At 45.0% G+C, this 13,271-nt stretch overlaps 2 long non-coding RNA genes across 2 annotated transcripts in view; both read left to right on the top strand.

Moving 5' to 3' along the window:
* LOC143692029 (uncharacterized) overlaps positions 1–192 on the top strand; it is a 54,409-nt gene extending 54,217 nt beyond the window's left edge. The window contains exon 3 of the long non-coding RNA XR_013179888.1: positions 171–192. This is a non-coding gene — a long non-coding RNA (uncharacterized LOC143692029). The remainder of the gene's footprint in view (positions 1–170) is intronic.
* A 3,546-nt stretch (positions 193–3,738) lies between these two features.
* On the top strand, positions 3,739–12,232 carry LOC143692028 (uncharacterized). Its single transcript, XR_013179887.1, has 3 exons — positions 3,739–4,426; positions 11,000–11,053; positions 11,865–12,232. It is a non-coding gene; the product is annotated as an uncharacterized LOC143692028 (long non-coding RNA).
* Positions 12,233–13,271: the final 1,039 nt, after the last annotated feature.

The following is a 13,271-nucleotide window of genomic DNA, read 5'->3' as shown; positions in this document are numbered from 1 at the left end:
ACCCCTTAGGAGATGAAAAAAAAAAGCCATCAGACAAATGTTAAAACCTAGGAGTTATAACTGAAATCTTACAAGCTTCACAGAGGTCTCTGCCGTTTCCAGATTTGAGCCTAGAAGCTCATTTGTTCAGGTGTTGGGTTAATAACATGTTCTCCATGTGTTTTTTCCAGGAAGGAATGATAGGATGCTACCGGAGGCAAGGTAGGATTTTAAATAAGGTAAGAAAATGAATTCTTATACTGAAAAATCAAGAAAACTTACTTTTTTTTTTTAAATTCTAATATGTAATTTCATGACAGCTTAGCTGCTTCTTTGTGTAACATGGTGCCATCCTTTTTAAAGTGAAAGTTGATATGTATGGCCATCAGGAAAGGTTCGTCTCTTGTAAAGAAGGAGGCATGCAAGGGGCCAGTGAGCAAGAAACCAGTATCTGTGCTGCAGCCAACAAGAAAAAGAGGAAATCTGATCTAACCCATCTCTGCAGCTCCTGTACCAGCTGCACTGTGCCAGTGCTGTCAGTAAACCTGCAAGGTATACCTCTCACAGTACCTCTGTATTTGCTGTGTGTCTCATTCCTCCACGTTTGTTCTAGGGTTTTGTATGTACATTTCAGAAATCTAAGGCACCGTGTATCCTGGTAAGGTATTAGGTATGCAGGCTCTCCATATTATCATCTGACTTTATCTCTCCCAACAAAATATGCATATTTAGTTACTTCTTGTGACACAGTAATGATTTCTGCGTCTCAGACACCCCTTAGTCTGTCAATAAACCCAAGGTCAGCAACAGTGGGATGTTAGCTCACAGTTATGTAGGACAAATGCTTGGTATACCAGTCTTTTGAATTTATAAAAGTCATACTTGAACCCAGCTAGTTAAACAAATTCAATCCAGAACTTACTCCAAATAAATGATAACGATAACTGACTTCTCTCCATAATGTAATGTAATGTCTGCAATGTCTGTTGCAGATTTTAGTTTATACCATTGTTGATATCAAAACCACCTAAAAACATTAGACTAAAAATCTGAAACTAATTAAGATATAGGTCAAGAGTTGATATTTCATATCTTCATTATTGTTGCTTGTTGCTGTTTGGACTTACTGAAGCTTTTTGTATAAAGCCCTTTACTACTTTATGCATCTGTTAAAAGATTTAGAATGGAAAAATCCAAGGTGTGTCTTGTGTGGAAAAGCCCAATAATAAATTCCTGCTGCTTCAGCACATTGTTTGAACAAATATATTGAGTGGAAAGACTGGCTGAAGATTTAACGTGGTACTTAAATTCTTACCACCATTATTTTCTGAACTTTCAAATAAAAGCCGTGCAATATGTATGGATGGATTTTGAAATATCTGTTGTTGGTTCAGGTGTTCAAATTAAGCTTTCCCTTCAATCAAGGCTTGGCACTTAATCCAAACTTCCAAATGTGAACTAAAAGAGATTTTTCTCTCATTTTAATAGAAGTATGTGTATATACATATATAGTCACATCACAAAACACTTTACATAATGCAAATATAACTTATTTTACTTTGCTCTAGGGCAACTTCCATTCTGTAGCAAGAGTTATTTTATCATTAGAAAAGTATGGTGAAAACTGTTACAGAGCCAAAATCCTGAAATGATGTGTGTATTCCCAGCACAAAATTGTGACTTTCAAAATTATTACTTTTCTTTAAGAATTTCCCTTGCATATAAAAGAATTTCAAATAAAGATGAATAAGGTAAGTCCCAACAAGGTGACCACAGGGCCTAGAAAGGAGAAGAAGGTGTTAGACTGTAAGGAAAGGGTGGTTTGAAGAATTTCTTGTATGCTGTGAGCACTGATCCAGTTCAAGGTCTGGTTCTTGATGTGATACTGCCATAGCCACTTCTGGGGGAGGCTTTGCAGATTGTTGCTTCCACAGATAAGTAATTCCCATCCAAAAAAACAGAGTCTTATTTTTTGCAAATATGAAATTCAAACAGTGAGGTCGGAGTGGACTGTCTTAACAGTCTCTAACTTGCAGCTTCGAAGGAACCTGTTTATCTGTCCCCTTTTATTTTTAAATATTTTACTTTCCTACACTGGGATGAAAACAAGACCATTTGAAGTCTTTTTGAGAGAAAGAGAAAGAAGAAAACACCCCATTCCATTCCTGTTCCATGCTGCAGCTTACAAGGCCTCTTGCTTGTAGGATGCTTCTCCTCCTTTGGACAAAGCCATGTCTGGAGAAGAGTAACTACATTTTCAAGAGAGGAAATGGAGGTTTGCTCCACCATTTTCCCCAGGAAAAATGCAATTTCTCACCCTTTGTGTCTGCTGGACAGAAAGTTCCAAACTCCAGGGATGGTTCTTCGGGTATTTACCTTGTCCCAGTACCTAGTGGAATCTGGAGATACATGTGAGCATGTCCCACTTAGAAATAAGTGGCCTCTGCTTCCAGCAGATCTTCAGAGATGCTTTCTGTGAGGGGAAAATATGTAATAATATGTTTATAATATGAATTTAATATTTAGTATTCAACTGATATCAGCTTGCTCGATATGTCGGGACCTTCTCACAAGCCCATACTGAGAATGGTCTCTTTTTTCCTGTAAATTGTTATTTGAATAATTTGCCCCCCATTTCATTATCTGAATAATTCGGCCCATTTCAGTTTTGTCCCTTAAAAAAAATGAACAAAGACAATAATTCTTCTTAGCCACAGAGAGGTTATGATGGAGGTAGTTCTGATTTCCAAAGGGCACAGGAGAGGCAAATCCTAAATGTTGAAGTCAAGAAGATGAGGCAAAAGGCAGCTTGGCTGAACAGGGTCCTTCTCTTGGAATTAAGATGAAAAAGGAAGGTTTATTGAAAGAGGGAGTGTCATAGAAAAGAACACAGAGAGGCTGCTTGCTGCTGTAGGGAGAAAATTCATGTAGCCAAAGCTCAGTTTGAAGTGAAGTTGACCAGAACTGTGGGGGAAAATAAAAAGTTTCTTCAAATACACGGATAGCAAAAGGCTGTGATGAAATGACATAAGCCCATTACCAGATGAGGGTGGTCACCTCACCAAGAGGGACACAGACAAGGCAGATATGTTAACTACTGCCTTTGCTTCTGTCTTCCCCATGAAAAATGGACCAAGAGTGTCCTAGTGGCCTGCGAGAATGATCAACCCCCCTTTGACTCTGAACACGTGTGGGATCTGCTAACCCATCTGGATCCCTACAAATCTGTTGAGGGATTCATCAGAAAATGCCTAGAAAGCTGGCTGGTGTCACTGCAAAGCCTCTCTGGATGATTTTTGAGAAGTCTTGGGAATCTGGAAAGGTCCTGATTTTCAGGAATGGCAAGAAGGAGGACCCTACAGGGAGGAAACTACAGGCCTGTCAGTCCCACTGCCTTGTAAAATCAGAGAAAAGGTTCTTCTGGAAGGTATTGAAAAACACCTGGGGAACAATGCAGTCATTGATCATAGCCAATGAGACTTCATAAGTAGAAGGTTGTGCTTATCAAACCTGATTTCCTTCTACAATAGGGTAACCCACTGCATTGGTCTAGGAAATCCATTTAATGCCCTCTTTTTGCATTTCAGCAAAGCTTTTGATACTGTCTCTCAAAGGATCCTTCTGGACAAAATGCCCCGTTCACAGCTGGATAAACATATCCTGTGATGGCTGAGCAGCTGGCTCATGGGTGGGGCACAAATGGTTACAGTGACTGGTGTGACATCAGGCTGCTGACCCATCACTAGTGGGGTTCCACAGTGTATTTGTGGGTTATTTCTACCTCAGCATGTTCTATGATTATATAAATTAAATTATCCCAGTTCTCAGAAAGAGTTTGTCAGGTTTGGCCTGGGAAATTAGTTCCTCTCTTCAGACATAAAGGTAAGTATTGCAAAATTTGACATAGGTAAAGTACGCTGGACCAAACTTTTCTATATAATAAAATGAAAAGATGATGTTGGAAAAATCTGTATTGCAATGTGACTGTCAGGCACTGCTCTGAAATAAGTCAAAGCATTATGGCTGCGTAGCAAAGGCTGTGTGATCTTATTTCCTCTTGTTACTCTCACAAGAAGCTGTGAAGATGAGATGACGCTATCTCTAAAGGTTTCTGGGTTTTCACTGCCAAGAAGGGAGAGATAAATGTTCAAAGAATTCCTGTGCAGAGAGGCTCTTCATGCGCTGGGCAGGGCAGAAAGGCTGTTTGGAGGCCGGCTACAGCCCTGCCATGTCCTGTGAGATCTCAGTGCTAGCAGTGGGAGTAATGTCTCCCGCTTCCTCCTGAATCCAGGCAAGAAAGACATTTTGAGCTAAAGGATTGAAATATAACCACTTCATCTGACAGGAGTTCAACACGAGCACCATGAAGAGCTCATGTCAGCACCCAGGGGACCTGTGAATACAAGGAGGGGCTGAGAAGGCAAAATGAAGCAGAGAAGCACTGTTGGTAAAGTAACAACTTTTATTATCACCAAAATTTGTCTACATCAAATCCTAAATGGGTCTATAACTCTCATCATCTAACCCCTCCCCTTTTCCAGGTCTCTCTGTTCTTCTGCCTGCTCCTTTGGTCTTGTTGTTCCACAGATCTTGCTGTTCTTTAGCCTGCAATCCTTGGACCACAAGCATAGCCTTGCTTAGTATCTCGCTTCTGATCTCCTGGGCTGTGTCCAGCAGATCCCCGGCATCGGCTCTTGGCTCCTGCTTCTGCCTCTCTCCTGTGCCGCAGTTTAAGGGCACGGCTCAGCCATCCCTCATGAGGGGTGTTGAGGACAGTAGAGGCAAGAAGGCTGTAGCCACATCCTGCCAGTCTTGCAATCGCTTCATCTGGGCTTTGTTTCTGGTCCTGCTGCTCTTTCACCTCTTGGAAAGATCTCTGGACCAAATGATGGGCCTTCTTTAGAATCTCTGCTCTGATGCACTTGGCCATGTCCAGCAGAGCTGGGTTATCGACTGTGGGGGTGTGTGGGGCATGTGCTGGGCTCTCTGGCCCCTCTGCTCTGGCTGTTGCTGTTGTCACCTTGTCTCTGCTTCCTTCCTGCTCCCACTTTTCTTCTGGCTGCTGGACAGGTTCCTGGATCATAAGCCAGGCCCTCTTAACAGCGTCAGTCCTGATGTAGTCAGCCATGTCCAGCAGAGGTGGGGTATCAACTGTGGGGCTGTGCGGGCTGTGTGCTGGGCTCTCTGGCCCCTCTGTTCTGGCTGTTGCTGCTGTTGCCTCATCCATGCTTCTTTCCTGCTCCCTCTCTTCTTCTAGCTCCTGGACAGGCTCCTGGATCATAAGCCAGGCCCTCTTAATGATCTCAGTTCTGATGTAATCAGCAGAGTCCAGCAGTAGCGCTGCATCGGTTGTGGGCCTCTGCAGGCCAACTTCCAGATTCTCTGCCCCTTCTGCTGTGACTTTGTCTCCTGCCACCTTGTCCTTGCTTTGTTCCTGGCCCCATATTTCTCTTGGTGGCTTGTCAAGCTCTTGGACTACAAGCACAGACCTGTCCAGGCCCTCAGCCTCCATGGACTGGGCTGTGTCCAGCTGAGCTGGGCCATTGGCTGTAGGGCCATGTGGAGCAGGTGCCTGGTTCTCTGCCCCTGCTACTCTCGCTGCCTCCATGGGGGCAGAAGAAGCTGGTGGCTCTGCCTTCTCATGTTTGAGAGGTGTATGGTGCTCCTCTTCCTTGGGAGCTACAAGTGGGGCAGCATCAGCCAGCTGGGCATCTGCTGGATGCACTGGGGCAGGAGATGCTTTCAGCAGTTTGTGAGCTGCCTCTCCTGCAACCTCTCTGTCCACACTGATGGGGAAGCTGAGACCCTCCCTGGGATCAGTGTTGTCCTCCAGGCCCAAGGAACTGACCCAGTGGTGGACAGGAGGTGACCCAAGAGCATCTGTTCCTTGGGACAGCTCTGTGGCGATTGCATCTTGCCAGTCCTCCTCCTCTGACATCTCAGTGTCAATGGCATCTTCCCATTCCTCTTTCTCTGAGAGCTCTGTGTCCATGGCATCTGCCCATTCCTCTTCCTCAGACAGCTCTGCATCAGTGGCATTTTCACACTCCCACTCCCTGATCAAGGCCACTGGCTTGATGACTGGAGCTTGAGCTCCCAGCTGCTCTTGCATCACCTGCTTATTCAAGATACCATTCATGAACTCCCCTGTAACCTGTGGTGAGGGGCAGCCAGCCACCCAGGAGAGGCTTGTGCCCCTGTCCTATCCCATCTCAGGCCATCCCATTCTGTCTTTGGCACTCACCTGCCCAGGTGTGTCATGGAGTCCCCCACAGCACCTCAGAGAGAAACTCTGTCCTTGGATTTCTGGCTGTTGTACCTCCCTGCCCTCCAGGCCATCCTGCTGGGTGGCTTTCCAGAGGGGGGCCTGTCTGCATGTGCTTCTGGCTGGGCAGCTCCCATCCAGGTCCTCGGGAGGGATCCTCTTAAAGGACACAATGATCTCCCTCACAAAAGGCCCCTGCTTCTTGTGCCCCCACCGCCAGGTAGTGCTTTGGTAGCACTCAATGCACACTGACAGCCCTGGTGGCTCCTGCTGTGCTGCTTGTTGCTGGTGGTCCATCCCTGCATCGGCATCCCTGCTCAGGGAAGCTGACAGAGCGAAGCCACGTGCCTGTGCCGGCCATGCTCCCAGCTGCTTCTCCTTCTCCATGGTTGCCTTTGGCATCTTCTGTCACAGACTTACCAGTGTTGCCCTGGGAGCTGCTGCTTCCAGGGGGAGAAGCTCTTCTAGGGCACTGCATCACAAACAGCCACTGTCACACCAGACCACTGTCACAAAGGGCCATACCCCAGCACCACCCTTGAGGGCAGGGCAGATCCCTGTGATGCTGGCTGGGTCCTGTGAACTGCCACTGCTTAGGCCATGGCACAAAGGACGGCAAAAGGGAGAAGCCAGCTGGTTGCTTTCCCTGCCTGAGAGCCCAAGCTGGCTGGATCCCCCTGAGAGCTGGGGAAGGTCAAGCTCCAGACCTTGGCCATTGGGCACTGTTGGCAGGTCTGGGCAGGGCAGGACATCTTAGATGGAAAAGTTAGTTGAGAGACCATAGCTTTTAGTATTTAAAATCTTGTATGATGATTAGAGAAAGAGATGAAGTTGGGAACTGAGCCTCTGAGGAGTCCTAGCATGCCCTGGTTGGACTAGATATTGCATTGGGCTGAACCAGGCGCTGTGGAATGCTGACCATAGAAGTGTAGTATCCCAAAAAGCAGGGGTTTTGTAGGCCTCCCTGGCTCCAGCTGGCTACAAGGTTCCCATTCCTTTTGAAATGGTTCAATTTGCCAATATTACATCAGTTCAAGGAGATTTTGTCTCCTGACATCATAAACATTGCCAATCTTACATTTCTCATAGCCACAAAGTTCTGTTCCGTCACTGAACAGGAAAAATAAGTGGAAGTTTTTCCTTGTTCACAAATCTCTGACCAGAGGCAGTGCAGGTGATGACATGAGATCACACCAAGGAGCAACAATCTCGATGACAACCAGAGTACCAAGAGTAGTGACTGCCTCATACAGGATGACTTGACTGGATGCTCCTAAAATGCCACAGGCAGTTGGTGAGATTTGCAAGCCAACAGTGTCTGTCATAGAAAAAATAGAGATGTGCACAACTGTATGGCTTCCTGAGGAATGTGTTTCGCCCAGCTCCTACTTTTTTCTTGTCTTGGCTTGAGGGCCACAAACACTCTCTGATGCTGCCTTTCCATCCTGAGGAATGCTGGTTATATACCACACTCATCTGATGCAGCCTTTTGGATGTGTGTCTTGCATGCCAAAATATTAGATGGCTTCATTTCACTTCAGGTTCATAGAACAAAAATTTGTCATCAGGCCATCCTTGCCAGTTCAGTTATCACTTGCATTTTTCATGGAGGCTCCTCTTGTCATTTGGATTGTCCAGAAACAGAAATGTCAGCTGTGGTACCATTCCTCTTACATCCCCTTCAGTCATTGCATATTGGCAGTAAGCCTTACAACCTTATATCAGGAAGGTTCAGAAAACACTCAGCTGCATCATAAAAATCCAAGGATCGATAAAATATGTTTTTAAAGCCTTTCTTTACTTTGTGGCACTCCCAAATCTCTATTTACAAAACTCTGGCCCAATTTTCATTGCACACTCCTGTGTGTGTTAATGTAATCACACAAGTGTTGAAGAAGCCAGAAGTTGCCCCTTCAAGTTTTCTGTTCCTAATCTCAGCCTGAAGCAGAAGTAGCAATGCAATTTTAAACCACTGAACTCTCATTTTTAAAAGCTTCTACTTTCTGTAATAGGAAGATGGTGGTCATCCCACCAAGAGGGACATAGACAAAGCAGGTGTGTTTACTGCAGTCTTTCCATCTTACCTATGGATGATGGACTGAGAGGGTCTCAGCAGCCTGAGCTGCAGGACCATAGCTGTGAGAATGATAACTCCCCTTTGACTCTGAATACATGTGGGATCTGAACACGTGTGCTCCATCTGGATCCCTACAAATCTGTTGAGGGATTCATCTGAGAATGCCCAGAAAGCTGGCTGGTGTCATTGCAAAGCCTCTCTGGATGATTTTTGAGCAGTCTTGGGACTCTGGAAAGGTTCTGATTTTCAAGAAGGGTGAGGAGGAGGAGCCTGGAAACTACAGGCCTGTCAAACTCACTTCCAGTGCTTGGTAAAATCAGAGAAAAGATTCTTCTTGGAGGTACTGAAAAACACCTGGAGGACAATGCAGGTCATGGCTTCATGGGGGGAAAGTCCTGCTTGTCAAACCTCACTTCTTTTCATGACAAAGTAGCCCACATAGCTGATCAAGGGAAGGCAGTGCGCATTATTTTTATCTTTTTGCATTTCATCAAAGCTTTTGGTACTGTCTCTTAGAGGATCCTTCTGGACAAAACACCCAGTTCACAGCTGGATAAACACATCCTCTGATGGCTGAGCACCTGGCTTATAGGTGGGACACAAAGGGTTACAGTGACTGGGGTGACTTGTCCCCTGACTTGGGCAGGGTTCCACAGGGCTCCATCCTTGGCCCTGTGTTCCTCAACATCTTCATAAATCACTTGTACTCAGGACTGGAAAGAATGCTAAGTAAATTCACACATGATACAAAACTGGGAGGAGCTGGTGAGTCCCTCGAAGGAGAGAGGTCCTGGAAAGACACCTTGACAGATTAGAGAAATGGGAAATTATCAACTGTATGAAATACAGCACAGATATGTGCTGGCTCCTGCACCTGGGATTGGGCAACCCTTGTTGTGTGTATAGACTGGGGAGGGTGGTGCTGGAGACCAGTGCCACAGAAAGGGACCTGGGGCTCCTGGCTGATGGCAAGTTGAACATGAGCCAGCAGTGCCCTGGCAGCCAACCTGGAGGGCCAACCCTGTCCTGGGGGCATCAGGTCCAGCATCACCAGCCAGGCAAGGGAGGGGATTGTCCTGCTCTGCTCTGCACTGGGGCAGCCTCACCTCGAGTGCTAGGGGCAGGTTTGGGTGCCACAGGGTAAGAAAGACATTTAACCATTAAAAAGCATCCAAATGATGGCCATGAGGATGATGAAGGGTCAAGAGGAGAAGCAGTGTGATGAGTGGTCGTTTGGTCTGTTCAGCCTGAGAAGAGATGACAGGGGAGACCTCACTGCAGTTACAACTCCTTCATGAGGGGAAGAGGAGGGCAGAGACTGAGCAGCAGATGAGGGAGATGGGGTTGTTTAGCCCAGAAAAAAAGAGGCTCAGTGGGGACCTTAATACTCTCTACAACTCCCTGACAGGAGAGTGTAGCCAGGTGGGGGTCGGTCTCTTCTCCCAGGCAACAAGCAGTACAATCACAGAATCCTAAGCTGTGCCTGGGGAGGTTCAGGTTGGACATTAGGAAGAATTTCTTCACTGAAAGGCTGGTTAGGCATTGGAATGGGCTGCCCAAGAAGAGTTGTTGTCCTTGGAGACACTTACAGAAAGACTGGATGTGTCACTCAGTGCCATGGTCTGGTTGACACGATGGTGTTCTGTCACAGGTTGGACTTGATGATCTCAGAGGTCGTTTCCAATCTGATTGATTCTGTGATTCTGTAATTTTTCTTTGTGGTGACCAGTGACAGAACCCAACAGAAGTACCTGAAGTTGTGTTAGGTCAGATTTTAGGAAAAGGTTCTTCAGCCAGAGGGTGGCTGGGAACTGGAACAGCTCCCCAGGAGAGTGATCACAGCACCAGCCTGACAGAGTTCCAGGAGTGCTTGGACAACGCTCTCAGGGACATGGTGTGACTCTTGGGGTGGTCCTGTGCAGGGCCAGGAGTTACACATGAGGATCCTTGTGGGTTCCTTCCAACTCAGCAAATTCAGTGATTCTGTGACTTCTCTCTTTTTAGATGGATTTTCTTTGTTTACTCATTGGTGTAAAAAAATATCTGCTGCTCTCAAATGGGTCCCAGTAAAAAAATTGCCATTAAAAGTTGTGAGTGTATACCAATGAATGACAGCTAGAATCTTTTCTAAATCTTGATCAAATTTTCTAGAATTTTGAAAAGGCTGAAATTCCACATATTCTACAGTTTGCCTCTTGTAATAGCAGCCAGCAGAACTTTGATGCAGCATTTTTGTCCAGTAAATATAATTATGGAATGAAAATATTTGTTTAGCAAAAGGACTGAAGTAATGAGATTTTGAATAAAATGAAAAAAAAAACAACAAACAAGTTTTTTCCATTATTAGAATATTTTGATTAGAAATATTAAAAATCATCTTAGTGAAAGTAAAAAGTTAAACTTTATAAACCACTCAGATGTAAAGTATGGACCAGCTTGCAATCCAGACATGTCTTTCCCCTATCAACCCCAAATAGTTAATTTTGTTTTGAAACAATCAATCTGAAATATTTGCATGATTCATTGTGAAACCTGATCTTGTGTTAAAATTTGAAATTAAATTTTAATATGTTCTCTGTTCATTTTACTAATCAGCCTCCAGATGGTAATAGTCCAAGCTAAATGTCTGTAGACTTTTTTACGTATTTACCTCTTATTTTACCTTCGTTTTTTTACAGCTTACGGAAGAATTCCATTGCGACTAAATCAGAAACTACAGAGCTAAGAGGGAGGTGAGTGTTGTGCTACCAGGCAGTATCAATTGCCCACAAATGCTCGTCTGACCTAGACAGCCATAAGCCATAGCCAGCTTTGCCTGTGCTGAAGTTTAAGGAGAACAGGTTCTGCCCTCCTGCTCTGCATTTACATTTCATGTATTTGAAGACAATTGCTATGTTTCAGCTGGTCTTCCTTTCCTCTGGACAAGCAACCCTTTTCCCTTCTTCCTTTCCTCTGGACAAGCAACCCTTTTCCCTTCTTTGTATGATCCGCTACCCTTACCTATGGAAATTCCTTAGGGCCACCCTTCCTCCCAGCCAGCAGCTATTTAATAAGAGTAATATTTCATATCCTGCTGGCTAAATCATTCATGAAAATGCTAAACTGGTCCCCATTTAGGGCAAATTGACCAGGATTCCTGTTTGATTTTTTCCTTGTAGTGAAAAACTGAATTGTATCTTGTCTCGTTTCTACCTGTTTAGCATCCATTTAATTGTTGATCCATCTAGAAAATGTTTCTTTGATTAATTTCTGAGAAAGTCTAGTAAGGGTTTGTGTAAATTAATACAAATGACATTTCCAGTTTCTCTTCACCCAATGACTGGTTTGGCCACAAAGAAAACTGGAGTGGTTTCATGTCATTTGCTTTCAACAAAACCATGTGTCCTTTAATTTAGGATGTGCCTCCTTATCTTGGGGACAGTTGCCTGTTTTACTTTACAATTTTTAGTAACTGGAATGAAGTAACTAACAGTTTAATTTTCTTCCCCTTCTCCTTTTTCCATTTTCCTCTCTGCTAAAATACTGCATTTCTGCTTTTTGCAGCTTTTGGGAATACTTTTTGCGGGAGGGGACCACAGGGAGGAGGGGCAAAGATGTCCTGGGAGGAGACTTCAGCCTGACTGTCAATCAACCGTGGTCCACTCCCCGATTCTAGAAGGTTCTCTGCTCTTCCTTTCCCGGTTGGGTCTCATCATAGGACCACCCTCGCCACCCTCTCTCATTGGGGTACCCCTTGTCACCCCACCTCAACTCCTCCCCTGACTCCCCTTCCCATTGGATACATGTATCCTAACCCCGCCTACCTTCCCCCAGTTATAAACCCTGGCCCCACCCTTGTTCTGGGCTCTGCCACTGGCTTCCCTTCGGCAGTGGTTGTGTCCCTGCCCCTCTCCTTGCCCTCACCTTACCTGGACCCTCTGACCTTCCTGCAATAAACCCTGTTGGACCCACAGCCATGTTCAGAGCCCTCCTTCATCGTCTGGTCATGTGTCTGTCTCGTCTTCCGGGCCTGAGAGCAAAGTGGGCTGGGGGAGCTGGTCACTCAGACCAAGAGGAGACAGCTCTCAACTGCACCTGCTCAGGAACAACACCACGTTCCTGCAACTTTTTTGTCCATCAGGCATTTTCTTCATGCCAGAACTGTTAGTGGCTCTGCAGCTGAACCACACTGATATCTCATATGAATTTCACTAGACCAGTGCATTTAAAAATCATGTATTTAATTCTTACCCTAACCAAAAACTAACTCTGAATCCCCTAATGCATTAATAATAAGTTGAGTTGGTGGGCCACAGAGAACAGTGACACTGTTCTGACAGCTCTGCTTTGACTTCTGCCTGTAGGGTTGATGCCTTGCTGACTTGTATGGCACTTCATCCTTTCCCATTAGAATGTCTAAGGCATCCTGTCTTTCATAAAGGCCTCTAGCTTTGATGGAAAAAGCGTTGTATTCTCTGGTTGTTTCTGTATATTACAAGCTCAAGCAGACTGGGAACTTTTTTTTCCCAAATCCAATGAAGATCCAAAGAAAACTCCAGAAATACTGTATTTCCCTTTAAGTAATGCCTGTAAAGTACTTCGAAGTGTTTTAGCCATTGCTGTTGTATGTATGTAAATACGGTGAAAATCAGAATTGGGTTGCATCTTCATCAAAGATCTAAGACCACCTGCTGCTTGAGGTATGTCTTTGGTGAAAATCTTGGTGCTGAAATGGAGAAGTTCTGAGTGATGTGAAGTATATCCTCAAGCTCGTGCTCTAAGGCAGAGCATTGCAAGGCTTCTTAGAATTGTGAGCTGGTGATAAAGCATTGCAAGGCTTCTCAGAGTTGTGAGCTGGTGACAGATTTTTTTGCATAAGTATTGTTTTTCTAGGCCATTTCTGCAGGGTCTCTGCAGCATTTGCTGGCTGCAATGAGTGAAGGGCTATGCTGAGAGAAAGAAAGATAAACA

Source organism: Agelaius phoeniceus, chromosome Z (genome assembly GCF_051311805.1).
Source record: "Agelaius phoeniceus isolate bAgePho1 chromosome Z, bAgePho1.hap1, whole genome shotgun sequence".
Classification (NCBI taxonomy): Eukaryota; Metazoa; Chordata; class Aves; order Passeriformes; family Icteridae; genus Agelaius; species Agelaius phoeniceus.
The sequence above is the reverse complement of the archived record's forward strand: the minus strand, read 5'-3'. Positions and strand labels throughout refer to the sequence as shown.